General features: G+C 48.4%; 1 protein-coding gene across 4 annotated transcripts in view; it reads left to right on the forward strand.

The window, feature by feature from the left end:
- The window catches only part of LOC137562642 (NACHT, LRR and PYD domains-containing protein 3-like), a 158,170-nt gene that overhangs the window by 108,124 nt on the left and 34,734 nt on the right, over positions 1-15,312 (forward strand). The gene's annotated exons all lie outside the window — the stretch shown is intronic.

The following is a 15,312-nucleotide window of genomic DNA, read 5'->3' on the forward strand; positions in this document are numbered from 1 at the left end:
AATTCAGGCTGCTCCGTCTAGCTTTGCTACAGAAAGATTATAGCTAAGTCTGTCTTCTGTGGTGTTATTTCAAGCCCAAGCCTGCCCCCTTGTGGCTTTGCTATAATGACTCAGCAATAATCATTCCCAGCAAAGCCAGATTTAATTGCTCAGTCTGGGATTCTTGTGACTGCTGTTAACAGACACTTTTAGCAGTGAGGAGGAAACAGAGAGCATGGTAAGTGTTTTCTCTAATGTTCTTACTGATATACATGGTAAAATACACAAGGGTGCTTCCTCTCTGGTTCCCTTTAAAAACTGATGAAAATAGGTCCCTAGGAAAGCCACTGCTGATATGAGATGGAGATGCTAGGGACAAGAAGTGAGGGAAAATCCATTGAAATAGGACACAAAATGAAAAAAAAAGGTAATTGTAACCCTCTTTCATGATAACCTAAACTTGTATTTTAATTGGGGTACTGCCTCAATCTAAGTCGCAACCTTATTTCCAAATAAGTTATCACACTATGTAAACCGTAAACCCTAAATTTAATTGAAGCTGGTACAAAGACAACCACACATGATGAAACTGAATAATATATTTTGTAAAAAAAATTCTAATTTTGAATTTTATGCCAGCTGCACATTAAAAAAAAAAAAAAAGTTGGGACAGGGGCATCTTTACTGTTTTACACAAAAAAAGGGGGTGGCTGCCCGGCACTCAGTGGCGGGGGAAGAAAAGGTCTGCTGCACCTGTGGTAGTAAACAATCCCGTCCCTTTCAGAATTCCCCGCTGCAACCTGGATCCTTTATATGTGGAAGCGTGCAAGCAGGCTATAGGATCAACACATTAGAAACAGTACATAAAGAGCAGTCCGTGCACCGCTTCCTAAAACACATTTATTCTTCCAGTGTTGAAAATTCAGCAGATAGAAAGGCACATGTACATCACAGCTTAATCTTCTTAAACACTTTCGTGGATACTTCTAACCTGTGCCATGGACGGGTGCGGGAGGGTGACCAGGGGATAATAGGACTGCGCGACAGCCGTTTCGTGCCGGTGCGGCGCTTGCTCACGTGCAGTTGTCCTTGGGCGAATGGCGGCGTGTACGGGCTTCCGTAATGTTACTCGGAAGCCCCGCCCACCACGCACGCCATTGGCCCCTGTGTGCTGGAAGGTGATTGTGCAAGGGGGTGAGTGGGTGGAGTCCGGCCTGTGACGTCTCCTGCATCTATGGTCGCCATGCCAATCAGGCACACGTGGGTAAGTGTATCAGGTCGCCATAGCTTGGCGAATACAAGTGACGTGCATACTTAATACAAGCATCCCGTGATAGTGCTCAATAAACATTTCGTGACCTATATATAAACAAATCAATACATTACAACTTCACAACTTAAACATTTGTGCATTCATTGTGCCTTGGCTGTGCAAACCACATTACATGACTGTCAGCACTGTGCCTCGAATCCCACCTGCTTTCTCAATTATGATTAAAAAAAACTTTATTAGACCATATATCTAAAATCACCCTCTTCCCCTGCTAAAAATCACTTGAGGTTGGGAGAACATGAGAGAGACAGAATCCAGTCCACGAACATTGCACTACGTGACCCTCTATTGCACCTCCACTATACCTGTCCCTATACAACTGGACTAATCCCTAATACATCTGCATATTCTGGGATTCCTAATAGAGTGCAAAAAAGGGGGGGAAGAAGGTTCTAAACCCCCTCACTACCTATATTGGAGGGCGTAAACACCTCTATGTTCAATTTGGTTCAGGGGTCCTCTGTGTTAACCCGGGGACAGAAACGCTACGGCCTGGGAAAGGGGGGGGAGGAGGGGACAGAAGGTGGGCCTTCTTTGCACCTCCAGGGGCGGAACTCCTCTAAGCCACACAGGTACTACAGGTCCGCGGCAGTGCAACTGCACGGTGGGTCTACCCCGGTGGGGGGGGGGAGGGAAACAACATGGGGCTGCGCTTGCTTCCCATGGAGCACCCACCCACCCCCCAGGGCAAAGGACGGGGGTATGACCTCCACCCCTCCCTGGGACCAACTTGGTCCTCCTTGCCACCCGCAGGTCAACAGCACCTGCCCGACCACAGTCTGTCCCCAAAAGTGCCTCGCTCCAGGATTCCCCACCCTCAGGACTCTGGTCCTGCTGTGGGGCACGTACCCCTAGATCCTGACGTGTATCTACCGAGCAGGACTGTCCCCTGAGAAAAGCACAGAGAAAGGGAAGGGAGAGGAGAGAAGTAAGGTGGGGGCAGCAGCTCCCAGGCGGAACCTCCTCTGCCAGTATTTTTGCCGACAGAGAGAACGTATGGACAAAGGTATGCATGAGGGGAGGGGATCAGGCCGGGGACGGGATGGTGTGGGTCTAAAGAATAGCCGGGGATGGGGGGGGAAAAAAACTTCACCCCCCATCCCACACCAGTCGTGTGAGGACAGGGGGCATGTCGACGCTAAGGGTCAAGGAAGCATGATAGCTCCAGTCTGTCATTGAGGCCAACAGGCCCCATTGCCTCCGTACGTAAGATCAGGCGTGATTCGCGTCGGGTCAGTTCCTGATCCCTGTTGCCTCCTCTTCTTGAGTTAGCAACATGCAGGAGTCCCGCGAATTTCAAACATTTGGCTTTACCTCCATGTGACTCCCTGATGTGTTCGATCAGGCGTGGGCACCCCTTCCCTGACTTAATAGATTTGAGATGCTCTCCCACCCTTTCCTTCAGTGGCCTGGTTGTTTTGCCTATGTAAAAGAAGTGACAGGGGCAGAACATGACATAGGAGACAAACTTTGTCTGACATGTGATGAAAGCTCTCACCTCCCACTGGATGCCCCCCAATCTAAGGTTGGTACCCTCCAACATCTGCGGGCAGTATTTACATCTGCCACACCTATGGTTTCCCTTGGGGCGTTCCCTGGTCAGCCAATTGTTGGGTGTGATGGAACGGTATTCGCTACGTGTCAGGATATCCCCTAATGTGGGGGCCCTCCTATGCACCACTCGTGGGGGATCAGGAAATATTTTTTGTAGGGCAGGGTCTCTGGTAATGAGTGACCAATTCACCATTGACTTGTGCAATTTGGGAAGGTGGTACCACACTGGATACCGAGGGGACACGGGTAATAGGTCTGTGGCCAATCTCTGCGGCATGTACCCCAACTCGACTCCCCGCCTTAACAAAGTGCGGAGAGTCGCCTGGTACTTTATAGTGGGATTGCGGTCCAGGCGCTCATATTGGTTGCCATTATCCAGCTGCACAAGTCACTGGTGAACCCTCCGGGTAGACATAGGCAAAACAACCAGGCCACTGAAGGAAAGGGTGGGAGAGCATCTCAAATCTATTAAGTCAGGGAAGGGGTGCCCACGCCTGATCGAACACATCAGGGAGTCACATGGAGGTAAAGCCAAATGTTTGAAATTCGCGGGACTCCTGCATGTTGCTAACTCAAGAAGAGGAGGCAACAGGGATCAGGAACTGACCCGACGCGAATCACGCCTGATCTTACGTACGGAGGCAATGGGGCCTGTTGGCCTCAATGACAGACTGGAGCTATCATGCTTCCTTGACCCTTAGCGTCGACATGCCCCCTGTCCTCACACGACTGGTGTGGGATGGGGGGTGAAGTTTTTTCCCCCCCCCATCCCCGGCTATTCTTTAGACCCACACCACCCCGTCCCCGGCCTGATCCCCTCCCCTCATGCATACCTTTGTCCATACGTTCTCTCTGTCGGCAAAAATACAGGCAGAGGAGGTTCCGCCTGGGAGCTGCTGCCCCCACCTTACTTCTCTCCTCTCCCTTCCCTTTCTCTGTGCTTTCCTCAGGGGACAGTCCTGCTCGGTAGATACACGTCAGGATCTAGGGGTACGTGCCCCACAGCAGGACCAGAGTCCTGAGGGTGGGGAATCCTGGAGCGAGGCACCTTTGGGAACAGACTGTGGTCGGGCAGGTTCTGTTGACCTGCGGGTGGCAAGGAGGACCAAGTTGGTCCCAGGGAGAGGTGGAGGTCATACCCCCGTCCTTTGCCCTGGGGGGTGGGTGGGTGCTCCATGGGAAGCAAGCGCAGCCCCATGTTGTTTCCCTCCCCCCCCCCCACCGGGGTAGACCCACCGTGCAGTTGCACTGCCGCGGACCTGTAGTACCTGTGTGGCTTAGAGGAGTTCCGCCCCTGGAGGTGCAAAGAAGGCCCACCTTCTGTCCCCTCCTCCCCCCCCTTTCCCAGGCCGTAGCGTTTCTGTCCCCGGGTTAACACAGAGGACCCCTGAACCAAATTGAACATAGAGGTGTTTACGCCCTCCAATATAGGTAGTGAGGGGGTTTAGAACCTTCTTCCCCCCCCCCCTTTTTTGCACTCTATTAGGAATCCCAGAATATGCAGATGTATTAGGGATTAGTCCAGTTGTATAGGGACAGGTATAGTGGAGGTGCAATAGAGGGTCACGTAGTGCAATGTTCGTGGACTGGATTCTGTCTCTCTCATGTTCTCCCAACCTCAAGTGATTTTTAGCAGGGGAAGAGGGTGATTTTAGATATATGGTCTAATAAAGGTTTTTTTTAATCATAATTGAGAAAGCAGGTGGGATTCGAGGCACAGTGCTGACAGTCATGTAATGTGGTTTGCACAGCCAAGGCACAATGAATGCACAAATGTTTAAGTTGTGAAGTTGTAATGTATTGATTTGTTTATATATAGGTCACGAAATGTTTATTGAGCACTATCACGGGATGCTTGTATTAAGTATGCACGTCACTTGTATTCGCCAAGCTATGGCGACCTGATACACTTACCCACGTGTGCCTGATTGGCATGGCGACCATAGATGCAGGAGACGTCACAGGCCGGACTCCACCCACTCACCCCCTTGCACAATCACCTTCCAGCACACAGGGGCCAATGGCGTGCGTGGTGGGCGGGGCTTCCGAGTAACATTACGGAAGCCCGTACACGCCGCCATTCGCCCAAGGACAACTGCACGTGAGCAAGCGCCGCACCGGCACGAAACGGCTGTCGCGCAGTCCTATTATCCCCTGGTCACCCTCCCGCACCCGTCCATGGCACAGGTTAGAAGTATCCACGAAAGTGTTTAAGAAGATTAAGCTGTGATGTACATGTGCCTTTCTATCTGCTGAATTTTCAACACTGGAAGAATAAATGTGTTTTAGGAAGCGGTGCACGGACTGCTCTTTATGTACTATCTTTACTGTTTTGTTGCTTCATCTCTCTTGTTGTCGGCAGTAATTGAAATCTACGCCCTGTTTGTGTCCTGTTATTCCTGCCAGGCAGGGCCGGTTTAAGCAACAATGGGGCCCCAGGGCAAAATAAACCTGGGGGGCCCCCCCAACATATACCCCGGAACAAAAATCGGCATTAGGGACCTTTTTTGCAGCTGGTATAGTCAGGGTGTGAAGTCCCAATCGATCGGAGCTCCACATTCTGGCTATCCCAGCCTGCATGGGGGACAAGGGGTTAAAAAGTTTCAGGAGGGGGGACCCCACATAATTTAAAAAAAAAAAAATTCCCACACTCTAAACATAAAAAAAAAATTGAGAAAATAGGAAAAAATGCCAGGGATCTTCATACAGCCATATTGCGGCTGTATAGCGATCCCTGGCCAAAGCGCTGCGGCTGCATATAGACCCCCTGGAAACCCCGTCAGGAAATTTATTGCTCTTTCGTTTGATGCATGTAAAATTACACTACCGTTAGGTTTCTACTAAAAGTGACATTTACCGCATTTAAAAGTATACTTTTTTCCTACGAAATTTTAAAATCGATTTTCTCAAAAACTATAACGTCTTTTTGAAAAATTGTTTTTTCCTCTTATTCCTAATGATCTCCTTAACATATCCTGCAAATTTAGGGTTTCTAGCATTTAAGGTGGATTTGCTATTAACCATTAAAGTCGGCAGGTTTTTAAATGTGTATTTTTTTTCCTTTGAAACTTTAAAATCGATTTTCTCAAAAACTATAAGGCCGATTTGAAAAAAAAAATGTTTCCTCTTGTAGCCACTGGGGGCCCCTACAAGCTCTGGGGTCCTGGGGCAGCTGCCTCCTTTGCCTCTATGGTAGCGCCGGCCCTGCTGCCAGGGTGTAGATTTCAGCTACCCCACCGCATGGACCCATCACTTTTGCCCTACGCGCCACTCTGATGTCACTGCAGCCTGATCGCTCTGCTGTCTCGCTGATAGCAGAGCTTCATGCACTGTTAATGAGCTAATTTTATTGGCTCCTAACCTCGTGATCACTGTGAGCCAATCACAGTGATTACAGAGCCATTCCAGGAAAAAATAAAAAAAAAAGAGTCTCTGGTCCTTAAAGAATACTTGAAGTGATATGTGACATGATGAGATAGACATGTGTATGTACAGTGCCTAGCACACAAATAACTATGCTGTGTTCCCTTTTTTTCTTTCTCCGTCTGAAAGAGTTAAATATCAGGTATGTAAGTGGCTGACTCAGTCCTGACTCAGACAGGAAGTGACTACAGTGTGACCCTCACTGATAAGAAATTTCAACTATAAAACATTTTCCTAGCAGAAAATGGCTTCTGAGAGCAAGAAAGAGATAAAGGGAATTTCTTATCAGTGAGGGTCACACTGTAGTCACTTCCTGTCTGAGTCAGGACTGAGCCAGCCACTTACATACCTGATATTTAACTCTTTCAGACGGAGAAAGAAAAAAGGGAACACATCATAGTTATTTGTGTGCTAGGCACTGTACATACACATGTCTATCTCATCATGTCACATGTCACTTTAGGTATCCTTTAAGGGGCCAGAAAACACGTCTCTGCAACTGGTTAACAAATCTGTGTAAACATTTGAGCACAGATTTACTACAGTCAAGCCATTGTAATATATGCAAAATGTCTGGGCTCCCAATTGGTCCAGGGTTTAAATCAATAAGAATCCTCCCTGAGGAAGAATTTCGTTGGTCAGTTTAGAAGGGTGGTGTAACGAATGTGGAATCGTCTCCGTGGTCAGCGCACCAGACGTGCGCTGACGCAGCGGATTTCCTCCACAAGCGTATAATTGAGGACACCCAGGCTAGGTGCTATGCACCCGCAGAGGGCCATTCCCACCGGCAGATGGCGCTGTGGAGTGCAGGCGAACACAGCCGCTGCACAGCCACAGATGCCAAATGGGAATTGTACAGATCCAGGACAAGGTACGATCAGGCAGGGCTGGATAGCCCACAGGGAACAGAGCAAAGAGACAGAACCAATGTGTGCCCACCAAACTAGTCACCACCCAACGACGGCGAACACACAACGGCGGAAACGAAGTAGGAAACGCAATTGCAAGAATGGCGATTGCCAATAGCGACACAAGACTGAGCAGGACAGAGCACAAGGGTAGCAAAGGCACAGCAAATCATACAAAGAGAAAGATAAAGAAAATAACAAACGCTAGCTGAACGCGAACACCGCACTCATTCGCAACAGTGCACGCGTTCGTGCGCGGTCTCCGCGTGTTACGCACAACAGAGACAAGCACGCCTAACTAACCAAAGACAGACAAACACAAAACGGAGAACGCGAGCGCTTGCTTAACGGTTACCTCACCGAGCCTACAGCAAGCGTTCGTATCAGACAAGACAGACAAACGTGAAACAGGAACTAGGCAGAAAGGATCCACCGCTCTTCCGTCAGAGCAAGTGTGATCCAAGCAGAAACACAGATCAGAAAGATCCACAGCCGCTACCGCTAGCGGTTAGTGCGATCCAGGGAGACAGATCAGAAGGATCCACAGCACTAGCGCAGGATGCCAGTGCGATCCAGGTACAGAGTAGCAGAACAGAAGGATCCACAGCACTAGCGAAAAGTGGCTAGTACGATCCAGGGAGACAGAACAGAAGGATCCACAGCACTAGCGAAAAGTGGCTAGTACGATCCAGGGAGGCAGAACAGAAGGATCCACAGCACTAGCGCAAAGCGAGTGCGATCCAGGGAAGACAGGTCAGAAGGGGCTACCAGCAACAACCGCTGTTCCGGTTAGCACCCAGACACACAGAACGACTTCCTATCGACCACCGCTGGGACAGGACAGTCGCAACAGACAAACAAACAGATAAGCAATCCTAACGGTACTAAAGAAACTGCCTAGTGCAGTCCCCAGAATTACTCTAAGACGGGGGTGCCCAATAGGTCGACCTCCTATTTGGTAGATCGCGGCCTCTTGGCCGCGTCCCATCAGAATTTGCGGCCGGCAGCTTTCCCATCATATTTTGCTGCCAGCCGCCGGCCAATAAGAAGCGGGGAAGAGAGAGGAGGCGCGGCTGAAGAGGCCATGACGCAACGTCATGGCTGGCTGGGGGCGGCGCCGGGCACACGCACACACGCTGGACAATTTAATGGGACGCAGGCTCCTATTGCGCATGCGGGGCTGCACAACGTGAGGGGCTGCAGTAGCTGACACTACACCGGAGCGCTCCGAGAGGGGAGACCAGACATCACCACTGGAGAGAGGTAAGTGATTGAGCACCCATCCTACCTACGCTAATGGCACCTATCCCTACCTACCTACGCTAGAGGCACCTATCCCCACCTACCTACCTATGCCAAAGGGACCCACCCACCCACCTACCTACCTATGCTACAGGGACCCATCCCCACCTACCTACCTACGCTAAAGGGACCCATCCCCACCTACCTACCTATGCCAAAGGGACCCATCCCCACCCACCTACCTACGCTAAAGGGACCCATCCCCACCTACCTACCTATGCCAAAGGGACCCATCCCCACCCACCTACCTACCTACGCTAAAGGGACCCATCCCCACCCACCTACCTACCTACGCTAAAGGGACCCATCCCCACCTACCTACCTATGCTAATGAGACCCATCCCCACCTACCTATACTAAAGGGACCCATCCCCACCCACCTATGCTAATGAGACCCTTCCCCACCTACCTATACTAAAGGGACCCATCCCCACCTACCTATGCTAATGGCACCCATCCCCACCTACCTATGCTAAAGGGACCCATCCCCACCTACCTATGCTAAAGGGACCCTTTCCCACCTACCTACCTACCTATGCTAAAGGGACCCATCCCCACCCACCTACCTACCTATTCTAAAGGGACCCATCCCCACCTACCTACCTATGCTAAAGGGACCCATCCCCACCTACCTATGCTAAAGGGACCCATCCCCACCTACCTATGGAGGAAGCCTCTAGATTATTAGGGTAAGTAGCCATTTGAGGCACTTTTTTTTGCTACAGGCGTTTCGGGCCGCTCTCAGTCCTTTTTCAAATCATGCCAGGCCCACAATGCATTGAAAAAGGACTGAGAGTGGCCCGAAACGCCTGTGCGTCATCCTAGGCATACCCACATGTGGATTTTAATTTGATGCATTTTTATCTGAAGATTACTCAATAAAAATCTATTTTAGATGGTGCTAATCTGATGGAGTTAATGGATTGGTATCTTGTGACTCCAAAGGCGATTCAAGCACATCGACCGAACCATTGGTGCTGTTACAATTACATTTACGAATAGGTTAGGAAGATAAGACAGCAGTGCATATTGATCTATGTGGAACTAAAATAATCGTCTCTAAACTGATGTTGAGGGTGGCGTTTTTAAAGGGAACCTAAACTAAGAAGGATGTGGATTTTTCCTTTTAAAATAATACCAGGTGCCTGACTCTCCTGCTGATCCTGTGTCGCTAATACTTTTAGCAACAGCCCCTCAACAAGCATAAAGATCAGGTGCTCTGACTGAAGCCAGACTGGATTAGCTGCATGCTTGTTTCAGGTGTGTGATTCAGCCATTACTACAGCCAAAGAGATCAGCAGGACTGACAAGCAACTGGTATTGTTTAACCTCCTTGGCGGTAACCCCGTGTGTGACACGGGGTAAGCCGCCGGAGGGTGCCGCTCAGGCCCTGCTGGGCCGATTTTCATAATTTTTGCTTTGCTGGACGCAGCTAGCACTTTGCTAGCTGCGCCAGCACTCTGATCGCCGCCGGCCCCTGCCTGATCGCCGCTATCTGCTGCGGCGCGGGCCCCCCCCCCCTCCAGACCCCAGCGCTGCCTGGCCAATCAGTGCCAGGCAGCGCCGAGGGGTGGCCCGGGACTCCCAATGACGTCCCGACGTCGGTGACGTCATCCCGCCCCGTCGCCATGGCGACGGGGGAAGCCCTCCAGGTAATCCCGTTCTATGAACGGGATTTCCTGATCGGAGATCGCCGAAGGCGATCGAAGCGGGCGGGGGGATGCCGCTCAGCAGCGGCTATCATGTAGCGAGCCCTCGGCTCGCTACATGATAAAAAAAAAAAAAAATTTAAAAAAAAACTGCTGCGCTCCCTCCTGGCGGTATTTTTCATACCGCCAAGGAGGTTAATCACTTAACGACCAGCTAATGCCGATACGCGGCGGCTGGTCACATGTGGATTTCCATGTAAATGGCCGCTTGTTCGAGCGGCTGTTTCCTGTCCGTTCACGGCGGTGGGCTCCGTGAACAGCCTGCGAGCCTCCAATCGCGGCTCGCAGGCTAAATGTAAACACCCAGGGAAGTAATCCCCGGTGTTTACATCGTATGGCGCTGCTGTCACAGCAGCGCCATAAAGGAGATCGGTGATCCCCGGCCTCTGATTGGCCGGGGATCGCCGCCGTCTGATAGGCTGAAGCCTATCTGAGGCGGTACAGGACGGATCGCTGTCCTGTACCGCCCATAGTGAGGAGGAGAGGAAGGAAAGGAGAGGGAGGGGGGAATAGCGTTGTGGAGGGGGGCTTTGAGGAGCCCCCCCGCAAGGCACAACAGCGCGGCGGCGGTCAGACCCCCCAGCAGGACATCCCCCTAGTGGGAAAAAAAGGGGGGAAGTCTGATCGCCCTGCCTGCAATACGATCTGTGCTGGGGGCTGAAGAGCCCACCCAGCACAGATCACATAAAAATCCCCTGGTCCTTAAAAGGAAACATCCATATCCCACTCAGTTAAGGTTCCCTTTAATACCACCTATCACTGACTCGCGCTTCCATTTCATCGTCATTACCTGAGCTTGATATATTTTCTTAATTGCGCTCCCCTCCTCTCCCACTCCCCTCTATCCCAGGGCCTGCTGCAACTCAACCCAGATGCTACATGTACATCTCAGAAATCAATGCAATACACAAAATGGAGTGCGCTACCCCCTCCCAGTGTCCAAGACCTGTTAAGACAGTCCTTATAGGCAATCTACTTTGCTTTTCAACGTCCAATGTCCAGACACTCCAGATATTCCACCCGTGGCGAAGAATTCACATGTATGGAAGGAAAGACAAGGAAAAATTCATAGTGCAATCCTGTTTATATCAGAACACAGGGACCATCACCCTATGGGGCCCGGTTGTGCGGCTTCTACTGTGGATTCACCTCTATGTGAGAGACCATCAGCCAACAATTGGCACGCTCACCTTGTTGCAATGCTGCCCAGCCCTACAGACAGCAACCGCACTTTATGAGGTTAGCCAACCTCTTCCCAACGATCAGATCGTATCCAATCTCAAAAAGACCAAAAAAATAGTATCATAGTGCAAGTATGTCTGTAACAAAGCTAGCTTTCCACAGCAATATCTCTATTGATCTCCTGCTCACCCTTTACTGCTGCTGTCCACACTCACAGACAGCTGTCCTCGCTTTATGGGTGTGCAGTCTCAGTCACAGTGCTTGCAGATACAGTCCACCTCTTATGACATGGTATCAGGCAAATATCTAGAAACTGAAAGGCTTCTGATAGTGTAAAACCCACAGTTTTATTGTAAAAAATAAGAATTGTACTCACAAACACATGAATAAAAAGCGCATATAAGTTTAAAACGATCAGGGGACGTCTCCTCCTGCTGCTGGTCGCCTCCCTTCCAGGCTCCGCCCTACGCGTTACGTCATACGACTCATCAGGGGCTATTGGTCAGGAAGCGACCCAGCGGTCTCATATACTCACATAGCTCATTTGCATATTCCACTCTCGTGGTTAACAAACATGATAACATTCCTAAAATTAACCATCTAAAAGTATTAACATCTAAAACACCATATGTTGCCTGTTATATCCTCATTTTATAGTTAGTAATCCGCTATATATACCTGATACTTCTATCGAGATCTTTTTAGAACTCATTCCCCATTCTTCCCAGGACTACATTACCCATAATGCCCTGTGCTCGCCCTCTCGCGAGACTCTGGACAGCCCATAACGTGAGAATCTTACCAGCCTGATGTACACTCGTTCTGGGCAATCCCCCACGCCAGGACTCCATTCTCCACAGTGCCCCAAGTCTCGCTATATCGCGAGAACTTGCTACATTGTAATGCGAGCAAAACTACATTACCCATAGCCCTCCACACCTCTCGCGAGGGCTGCACATTTAATCAAAGGCCGGGATTCACCTCTACTCAGACCCCTCGTGATCTCACCAAGTCTCGCTCTATCGTGAGAACTTGCTACATTGCTGTGCGAGCAAACTACATTACCCACAACCCTCAGCACCTCTCGCGAGGGCTGCACATTTAGTCAGTGGCCGGGATTCACCTCTACTCAAACCCCTCATGATCTCGCCGTATATTTACTATTGCAGGTTGCCGCCCCCAACACAATTCCGCACCCCCACACCACCCATCACACACCATATCCCCACCCAGCCCAACCAACCCCTCCCACCTCCCCAGCAAACCCAAACCCCCTTATATATATGTGTATATATATATATATATATACACACCATAAGTGCTCCTACTCCAAATATATATATCATACCTTCTTTTTGTATGCACACATACTTACTATAAGTGCATACATTCCCCATATCTTATATGTTGTACCATATTCATATCCATTAGCGTGCAGTACCCACTTTGGTGCATAATTCCACCTTACATATAATTATTTAAAGGCCCAAAAAAACTTAGACCTACTTTATGTTGATTATTTCCCCGTATTGTGCCTTTGTCCTCATTATGGATATGTGCCATCTGTTAAATCCACCAAGTGCTAATATTAACTTTATTACCAACCCCCCTATAAACGTACAACCATTATCATTATACCCACTTATCGTAATTCTCACCATAACCACACCCACTGAGCCTCATTACTCTGAACTTATCATCTTAACCCCACCTATGCTGATTCATATTTCAAACCTCATTAGTGACCTACCCCCATATTCCATAATATCGGTACAAACACCAATTAGTGAACATTCACGTGTATATATCCCACTTGACCTATTCATCCATTCCATTACATTCTATATAATCTCCCAGTATATATGGAGTCCCTAATTTCTATAATTCCTGAATGTGTACTTAGACCATAACCAGGCCCCAACAGTCTCAAAGGCTACTAAAAATGCTCACCCGGTACTCCTGCTGTGGATAACAATCGCCATCCACCCGTTGATCAGACTTAGCCTAGTCATCCGATATGAAACAATTTAGGTCCATTTCCACATTTAGACCACCAGGTGTCATTGTCTTCATTTCAAATATCCATTTCATCTCCATTTTTGAAATCTCCCTTGTCTTGTGACAGCCTCTCCAATTCCCTGTTAATTTTTCTATTCCACAAAACCTCATTTGGCTAGGGTCTCTCTAGTGACATAACTTAAAATGTTTCGACACACTATGTCCCTCAAATCCACGCTCAATATTGTACACATGTTCGGATATCCTTTTTCTGAGTACTCTAGTTGTCCTTCCAATATATTGGTATCCACATGTGCACCATAATAGATATACCACGTGTGTGGAATTGCATGTGATACAGTCCTTCATTTTGTACGATCGTCCGGTCACTCCAGACATAATCTCATATTTCCTTTCTGAGTGAGTTGCCTCACATGACCCACAGTTTCTACACGGGAAAAAACCTATTGTCCCCAACATGTCCCCCCTTCTCTGCCGGGGACCGTCCACATATGAGGGTACCAGAATGCTCTGCAAATTGCGAGCCTTTCTATATATAAACTTAGGTCGGGGTGGTAGGTGCTGTCCTAATATATGATCACTTCTGAGAATGTTCCAATGCCTCTGTATTATTCTCTCAATCTCCCTATATTGGCTATTATAGTCCAGGAATATCGCAAATTCTTGTTTCCGTCCCTCCCCTTCTTCATTACCCCTATCCCTCAGTAAGATCTCCCTATCCATTTTTTCTACCTTTCTAAATTCCTCCCACAGCATGCCCCTATCATATCCCTTTTCCTCAAATCTTTGCATTAGGATTCCACTTTGCTCCCTAAAATCCTCCTCATTGGTACAATTCCGCTTAATCCGACAGAGCTGTCCCTTTGGAATATTCCTTAACCATTTTTCGTGGTGGCAGCTGTTCCTCGGAATATATCCATTTCTGTCTGTTTTCTTGAAGAAGGTTTTGGTCACGATTTTATTTCCTACCTTCCTCAATTGCAAATCAAGGAAGTTAATGCTAGTATCACTGCTTGTTGCTGAGAGCACAATCCCCAAAGCATTCTGATTGAGCCACCCAATATATTCATCGATACCCATCTGTCCATTTTTCCATACTATCATCAGATCGTCTATATACCGCCACCATTGTTGTACCTGTACACTCCTTGCATCTCCAACAACTTGTCTTTCCCATTTGTCCATAAAGATATTCGCAAGGCTGGGGGCATATTTTGCCCCCATTGCACATCCCACCTTTTGTCTATAATAATCTCCTGCATACCAGAAGTAGTTGTGTTTCAGTGTGTAAACCAAAAGCTGAATTAGGAAGTCAATTTGTTGGAATTTCAACCTCCCTTCTCGTACCAGCGCCTCCCTCACGGCCTCAACTCCTTCCTCATGCGGGATTATGGTATACAGGGAAGATACGTCCGTACCTGAGCTGCTGGGTATTTTATAGACAATATTTTCAACAATAAGTTTATGCATAATTATTGTCTATCAGTTAGACTGCTGCCTAGAGTAAGGAGATTGCCTGTATTAATAAGCGTCTAGGTATTTCCTTAAAGCAGCAGGGACAGGCATACTAGCCCAGGACAAAAAACAACACATATATAAGTAGACAAATACTTGTACTATTTATATAACATATGTATTCTACTGTCCACATTTTGATTTCATTGATTATTTTTATAGTAAATAAAGAGAAAATTGTTCCAGGCATTTTCCATCTTTACTGCTTCTGACTGAAGCTTTTATTTATGTAATTTCCTCCCTTAGGGCCTGTTTCCACTACATGCAGATCGGACTCAGATTGGATGCAGAAAAACTGACTCTAATGAATGCCTATGGGAAAATCTGCATCAGAAAAATCGCGTTTAGTGGAAACAGGCCCATAGGCATTCATTGGAGTCAGTTTTTC

The sequence above is a fragment of the Hyperolius riggenbachi genome, chromosome 3 (assembly GCF_040937935.1).
Source record: "Hyperolius riggenbachi isolate aHypRig1 chromosome 3, aHypRig1.pri, whole genome shotgun sequence".
In the NCBI taxonomy this organism is placed as follows: Eukaryota; Metazoa; Chordata; class Amphibia; order Anura; family Hyperoliidae; genus Hyperolius; species Hyperolius riggenbachi.